The sequence below is a fragment of the Hippocampus guttulatus genome, chromosome 3 (assembly GCF_054856545.1).
Source record: "Hippocampus guttulatus isolate MCC_2025c chromosome 3, RoL_Hgut_1.0, whole genome shotgun sequence".
In the NCBI taxonomy this organism is placed as follows: Eukaryota; Metazoa; Chordata; class Actinopteri; order Syngnathiformes; family Syngnathidae; genus Hippocampus; species Hippocampus guttulatus.
Window position 1 is genome coordinate 13173732 of NC_141263.1, and position 7999 is coordinate 13181730.

The 7999-nt window shown below is 39.6% G+C and overlaps 1 protein-coding gene across 2 annotated transcripts in view; it reads right to left on the minus strand.

Moving 5' to 3' along the window:
• dennd2b (DENN domain containing 2B) overlaps window positions 1-7583 on the minus strand; it is a 50966-nt gene extending 43383 nt beyond the window's left edge. The window contains exon 1 of one of the 2 annotated variants that reach the window (XM_086106864.1): window positions 7447-7583. The gene's annotated coding sequence lies outside the window, so the exon portion shown is untranslated. Of the gene's footprint in view, window positions 1-1847; window positions 2007-7446 lie in introns of those variants that run through there. The other variant, XM_086106863.1, reaches the window with a different exon arrangement.
• Between the last annotated feature and the right edge of the window lie 416 nt (window positions 7584-7999).

The window sequence follows — 7999 nt, forward strand, 5'->3', positions numbered from 1 at the left end:
CAAAAGATGGGTTGCATGATTTACAGGTACTCTGTGGGGCACGCAAGCATATAGCCTTGGGAAGAGATCTTTTATTGTGATTCTCAATGAACAAGAGTCCCTTTGAGGGAAAATGGGGAACGGCCAAATTCTCTCTTGAATTACTGAAAAGAGACCAGCAAAGAAACTCCTCAATAGATTTTGTTGTTTGTCCTTTCAAGGGACGCGGGACAGTGTCTAATATGCTCTATAAAGAAAATTAATTCTCTCTCGACAAGCCATCACGACACTGAACTCACAATAGTACCAATACTATTCTATGTAGCTGCTACTTTATTTTAAATATAAAAGATTCCATAATACTACATCACTGTTATTGTTGGTACATATAACACTGTCATTTGCACTGCGTAATTTAGTCTGTTTCAGTAAACAGTCCTTTTTAGATTTGTAGCTTGATTCTTTTCCCTTTCTATTTTGTAATTTTGAAACACAAGCTTGGTGTTGCACTCTAATTCTGTTGTATCCGCACCATACAATGACTAGTAAGGCTTTCTATTTCAAATGAAATGTCAATGGCACATTTCGACCTACAAGGATTGCAAAGACATGAAACATATGCATTCGTGTAAACACATGTCATTTCCTCAACATAATAATGCAAGTGAAAAGAAAAGACCAACATTCCTAAAAGGAATCAATTGTATGCCGCATCGTAGCTGGCAAGGGTTTAACATCTCGGAAACTAGCAAGAGCTAAAAAAGTAAAAGGTAAATCTCTGTCAGATTTATTGATAAACTCACTGTACTTCAATAATCATTTATTATATTTAAATACATTGTACATAAAACTTAAATAAAATGTATTTATTTTTTTAAACAAACATTTCTTCAGGACTGAATGTATTGTACTTAAAAGTGAAGTTCAACTCATAAAGTAATTAAAAATGCACTGTTCTGGATTTTAAACAAGTTTAAACAGGCTATATGCAAAAGTTTATGTGTTATGCCATTCTGGGTGACAGTTTTTAGTATATTTGTATTTCTAATTAAGTGATTCTTTCACGTACCATCAGAGGGAGCCCGTGTAGCAATAGTGGTGCTCCTGCTACCCTGAGAATCACTGAGACTGTGCGTAAAACATTTAAACTACACAAAATATAATATCACAATACAGTAAGATATCAAACATGCTTAACATTAACAAAGAAAATTGCTTGTAACCATATACTTTATCACAGAGGATGGGCTGCATTTAAAAGAAAAGCAGTTTCTACTATCACAAATAACTGCTCACTCACTCGAGACAAAACAGTGTGCGTCACTCCATGTAGGTATGGGGAAAAACAAACATTTCCATTTCCCAGGATCTAAAATTCCTCAAAAGGTGACACACTGTTGTCGCCTTCAGTCAGAACAAACTTTTGAGAACTGAACTTTGATTTTTGGGAACTTAATGCATGTACGTATGGATGGATGATGATGTTTGTTCATTTTATTTTGAGGACTGACCTTTTTTATGACTTATTAAAACATATAGAACTGCTTCGACTTCATTGCCTTAATGATCACTCATTCCACTTCCAATGAATACAGACATCAACACAGCAGAGATGCGATGTTGAGCCACTTAGCTCCACTTGATCGTTAAACATCACTATGACCAAATATGGTCACGTGGAAACCACTATTTTTTTTTTGAAACGCACCTTGAAACTTTTCCACAACACCTCAATTAAAATATTGCTTCATTTTGTTGCAGCTAAAACGTGTTTTTAGCTAACGTGCAGCCTCGCGGGTCGTTTTGAACTTCGGCTTTTGAGTGTGTGCTGTGTTTTGTTTTTGTTTGTTTGATTGTTGTTGTTTTACCTCCGAGTGGTTCCTCGAGCGCACGGCGGCTGACATTTTGAGATGTTAGTCCATTCAAGTTCGTCGGATACCTGTCTTTCGCAATAATGTCCCACTCATGTCTTTGCAAGTAAAACTGACCCAAAAAAAGAGTGTGTGAGAGAGAGAGAGAGAGAGAGAGAGAGGAATGAAGCTCTCCAGCCGCCTTTTTGGAAGGCTGGACATGTTGTCATGGAAACGGGTTGTTTGCCCCCACTTTTGTCGTGATTTGGCCCCGGCGTCTTGCTCCTCCTCCTGCAGGCATTCATACTCGCTCTCTCGTCTTGTTTATTGTCCCGCTGGCTGGATGGCAGATTTCGGATGAATATTCAAGAGTGAACGGCTGCACGCACGAAAGTTCGCCAGCAGGCAGCAAAAAAAAAAAGAAAAATGTCACGAGGACTTCCCCATGTCCACTTACAAATGGAGTCTTTCATAAACACTTGAAGGCGTCTGAATTCATTTGTGGCCTCCAAGTCATTAACCGAGACACTTAAAAAATGTGTGTGTCATAACTAATTGACATGTTGAGTCGGGTGCGTCTTAATTCACGGCAAAGAGTCCGTCGAACCCCTGAGAGCGATTCACCGCACCCCTGGGGTTCGATCGAACCCAGGTTAAGAACCACTGGTGTAGATCCTCAAAAACAATGTCATTTTTCTTTGCAAACGGCCCGTCGCCACGGTAATAGCGTGGACGAAATATAAAGCTTTCAATCACTTTTCAACTTAAATTTTAGCATATGGATCCAAAAGACAGACTTTTTGGGATGTCTTGGATCGTCACGCAGCTGACGGGTTTCACAGATCTAGGTGAAACGTACAACAAAGATTGCTTGTTAAACATTTGTCGGGGCGCTTCAAAGACATTTTTTGAAAATTGTCCAAGAAATTTCTAAAATACTGTCTTTTATGCAAAGCTCATGTGTTTACAAAGTTCAATGAGTTTTCACCCAGGTGTAGACCACCCAAAACAGCATATTTCTTTTCTTTATGGAAAGCAAATAAAATGCGGTATAAATATGTCTTTTTTTCTTGATGAGGAGGCTACTAGTGTCTTACACATCCACATACACGGTAGTTTACTAAAAGGTTTAATCATAGGCCAGGAGTGGCACTAGTAGTGGCGAAACGTAACTCGTAAGATACAGCCGCTCTAGTAGTGTGCCATTGTCATTCTATTAGCGTGTTGAATTGTCTTACTAGTAAGGACAAAGAGCATACAAGTACATGGACCTTAAACTGGATATCAAGGATCTTCAATAAATTCTCGAATTGATTTTTGAGTGCATGTAAATGCCGCTGCGCCCCAGAGACAACACTGGGGGATTCTGAGTCTTTTTCAAAAGGATGCAGATGGCTAGTTGCGTTTTATTTGCCCGCAGTGGGACCAAAATTGTCATGTCCTGTAAAGATCAAGTGTGACGATGAAGTACATGCCAGCACTACAAAGCGTTCACTACACAATATGAATACATTAGATTGTCTTGGCGTCATTCCGATTTGCATGGTCTGTCGCGGAGCCTCTCATCCATAAAAGTTGCTCCACTCACCCTCTCGGGGAGTTTTTATCATCTGACAGGGTTGGACGGGAACAGAGGAAGTCAGAAAATGCAGACATCCGTCATGGCAGTGTGTAAGATCAAGTCAGCAGGAAGCCTCGCAACTTCGTCTTGTAACGATTGTCCTTCCTGAACCCTTGGAATGTCCGCACACAAAAGATGCTGTGGGAAGCAGTTTGAGCATTTGTGCCTTATCCTACGTAGCCAGCCTAAAGTTCATACTACTACCAGTAAGCTTTTTGTCCTTCTTCTCAGTAACACTTTGTCCAATCCTCGTGCCATGATTCACCACTTGTACACAAATAAACATGACTAGTAATCTAATGTCCTGCAATGGTAGCACTACTAGACCCAACTAGTAGGTAAATGCCACTCAGGAGTCGCCTCCTGGATACGACTAGTATGACCAAAATGCCCTCTTGCGGTTTTGCATCAAGAGTAACATGTAGTTGTCAAACAACTTAATGGATATGTGTCGCCATGTGTTTTTTTTTTTGTTTGCTTTCCCGCTGGAGTGCAGAAATATCACCCAGAAGTGTAAAGAAAAACTTCATGCTACTAGTACTTCTACTGACATAAAAGTCTCCTAGTTAACATACAGTGCTTTACTTGGAGTACAAGTACAGCGCAGATGTCAACGACAACAGCGCTTTGTTTCACTCATACAGTATCTTGTAGGTGTGCTTCTTGTTTGCCACGGTTGTTCTACTGGTGTGCTGAAATGTCATAGTAAAGTGGAAGTGGAGAATGTTACTCGTAAGACAGTTATTTTACCCATACACTAAGGATAAATGGTGTACGGGTACATGGACCTTACGATGGCTGTTTAGGATATCACAAAAATGTTCAAACGGCATTAGATTTGTGTACTAGTATCTACTATGTCCTCGCTAGTAGGACAACTGGGCATACTAGTTGGACAAGTACATGTTGCTAGTGAGCCAAAACAGCACAAGTATGGATTTACCTGTAAATAAATGTACTAGTTGACATCAGGGCATCACTAGCAGCAGTACTAGTGCCCACATATCAAATAGTGCCCTTTTATGCCTCACTAATAACATATAGTTTTTCTACTAGTATGCCACAATTGTCTTACTCGTGTTCAGAAACACCATTCAATGTAGAAGGCAGTAAAAAAAAAAGGTCTTAGTAAGACACTGTTGTTCCACTAGTGAAGTAATTGATTTACTTGTGAGGACAAAGAGCTAGTTTATATCTAGCACTTGAGTGGTAATATTGTACTAGTAAAGCGCAGATATCAGTTAGAGCAGAGTTTTGCCTCACTAGTAAAAACATGTACGCGTAGTTGTCCTTCTAGTTGTTCAACTATTTGTGTAAAAAGGTCATACAGTAGTTAAAAAAAACTATTAGTAAGACAGTCCCTTTATGTGAATTGTCTTACGAGTGAGGACACAACATCGACCAGTACATAATAATAATAATAATAATAATAATGCTAACAGCTGCTAGCCACATGTTCACCATAGGCCTCATTTGAATTGAAACGTTCTGTGAATCACGTCTGGGTTCCTTCGCACAACGTCCCTCTGGAGCATATTACAGGAACATCCTCCAATCAAATCCATGCAAAATTCCTCACGTCAACCAACACATGAAGCTGTGCAGATTTAAAGACTTAACATCCTTGATTTCCGAAGTGAGCTGAGTTAACAGTCAATGCTTGGACACCTGCTTAAGCCACCATCACATTTATTATGTCAAATAAAACCGCTGAGCTCTACACATGTTTGTTTAGGATTTAGCACCGCGCCAAAATCCTCAAACATCTAAAGGGGATTATTCCACACAGCTCCGGGGCTTTTGCCACCTACTCTACAAAAATTCATCTCGGATTCTCTCGAAAAGGTGGAAATATTGAACGCTTTGGTGTAGCTGACTTTCATAGACATCATATATGCAGCATGTGCCTCTTTACTTCCAAAGAAAAGTGCATATTCATGGTCGGACCACTGATCATAAACCACACCCACTGCCAATTTTGCAATGGTAATGCAGAATTCGATTTATAAGAATAATAATACATGTTTGGCCTCAAATGTGTCCCACTCTCATTCAAAGTAGCTCATGAAAGCATTAAATCTGCATCAATATCACTTATCAATAGTCAGCAAAATTGTACTGACCTCATCTTTTAACATTAGAGAGATGTAATGGATCAAACTGAGAAATGCTTGGAACATTTGGGCCCTCATGGAGAGAAAGAAATCAAAATATTCGCAACACCTCTCAGCTGGGGCACTTCTAGGCCATCTCTCGAGTCAAGCATCCAAAATGAATGCGCCTGGGAATTTAAAATGACATTTTAAAATTCTACTCATTATCATCTGATGATTCACGAGTAGCACAAAGTAGTGCACAGGTGATTTCCCCCAATATTAACATGTAGTTGTCCTACTGCTATGCCAAAGCTGCCTGGCTACAAGTGTGCAGAAATGTCATACACTAGTTGAAAGCAGTACTGTCCAGTGGTGGAAAAAACGATGAGTAATCCACAGTTGGTATGTTTTTGTGTTGTTTGTGTCATTGTTTGGTCCGTTGTGTTTTATAATGTACATTTTAGCTTCAAAGTGCTTTTTTGGAAATCAGTTGTTTTGATGTGTAGACATGAAATGTTATCTTAGGAGTACTTTTAGTCAATGTGTCGTTAATGTTTTGTTTTGTTTTAATTAAGATGACACCATCTGTCTAGGGCAGGGGTCACCAACCTTTTTGAGAGTGAGAGCTAATTCATGTGTGCTAATTGTGTGAAGGGCTACCAAATTGATACACGTCTGAAATAACATTTGTACAAATTACATTTAATAATATTAGAACGTGTTATATTTAATACTTAATGATTTAAATTTTCGGGCTCTGATCATCTTAAAGATGTCTCACAATAGTGGCCGTGTTTGCATTTTTAAATCATAATTTCTACTAGTAATTCACAATCCTAGCACTGGCGGGCTATTGGTGTGGTCCTCACGGACTACCTGGTGCCCGCGGGCACCACGTTGGTGACCCCTGGTCAAGGGACTGCGGAAGAAAATTTGCCTTCTGGCTAATTCTGGCATGTTTACATTTGTGTCGAATAATATGTATTGTCTCTGATGGAAAGAAAGAAAGAAAGAAAGAAAGAAAGAAAGAAAGACAGAAAGAAAGGAAAAAACAAAGAAAGAAACAAGTAGGCCATATTGGCATACCAGTAGGACAACTACATGGTACTCGACAGGCAAAACTGCACTAGTTGACAACTACGAACTACTACTGACAAAAAAATTCTACAACAGTAATTAACATTTCGTGACTTGCTGGTAGGACTAGTAGCGTGCTGATGTCAGCTAGTACATAGTTTTGCACGGATAATAACATGTAGCTCATACTACTGTGCAAAAATGGCATACAGTCGTGAAAAAACACGACTACTAGTACTAGTGACTAGTACAAAGGGCCTACTTAGTACACAGGCCTTAAAATGGATATCAAGTATAAGCAGCTTCACATACAAGTCATTTCCTAAAGATCACATTATAAGCCGGAAAACGCTTCCATTCATGACGATTGCGTTCAAGTGTCCGCAAACTGAATCCGCCCTGTCATCAAATGAAATGCAACTTGTTGAGACAGACAACAGAGAGTGTAACGCTTTCAAAGAAAAGAAGGGGGGGAAGCCTTCATCTATTTAAGCACGGGTGGTTTGCATTGAGACATTTCATAGACTGAAGCGCCGCCTGTAGCCCATTTTGTGTAAATGCAGCCCTCGACTGGAAGTTTTTCCGATACGTTAAATGTGACATTTCGTGATGGGAAGACAAATACAATGTAGGCGTGTACAGTATTATGAACTGTAACTTGTGTCGTTTCAATCATGAACAATATGGAACAATTGAAGACACTTCGAACTCTCTTCTGACGAACACGCAATCCCGGATGGCTAACAAAGTTGGTGAAAAGTGTCAACTTTTCTGGTTGGTGTTGACATTTACAGCATCAAGTGAAGAAATGATCAAGCCCTACCTGCTTGTTTGCGTGGTTGACGTGTTTACTCAGTGATCCATTCTCCAGCACACTGTCGCTCTTCTTCGCGTGTGCAGCCCCACTACTTTTTTTTCCCCTTCTGTGGAAAAAAATCGTCTCCTCCGTGGAACTGCAGAGAAGACGTGAAAGAAAAAAAGTGAAATGGACAGGAAACGATGACGCAACGTTGTGTGGATCATTTCTCTGGATGAAAAGATGCGAATGGTGATTACTGATTACATATTTGCCCAAGGATCCGCTAATTAGATGTCCGGCTCGAGTCCAGCGGGATGAAACGAGCTTTTGATTTGAGTTTGGTGAGCTTTTTCCAATAGTAGATTTTTTTTTTTCCAATTTAACAGACACCGCGCTGCTAATTTCGGTGTTGCATTGTTGACTTAACTTTAAACTTTAATTCCTGCAACCTTCTTATAACTAGACGACATTCAGATTATATTTTGGCGCATATGCATAAGTCAATATATGCACATGTGGCCAGGGAACTGAAAGAAATTCAAGAGTGGTTTCCTGGAAGTTGAAGCCAAATGTGTTG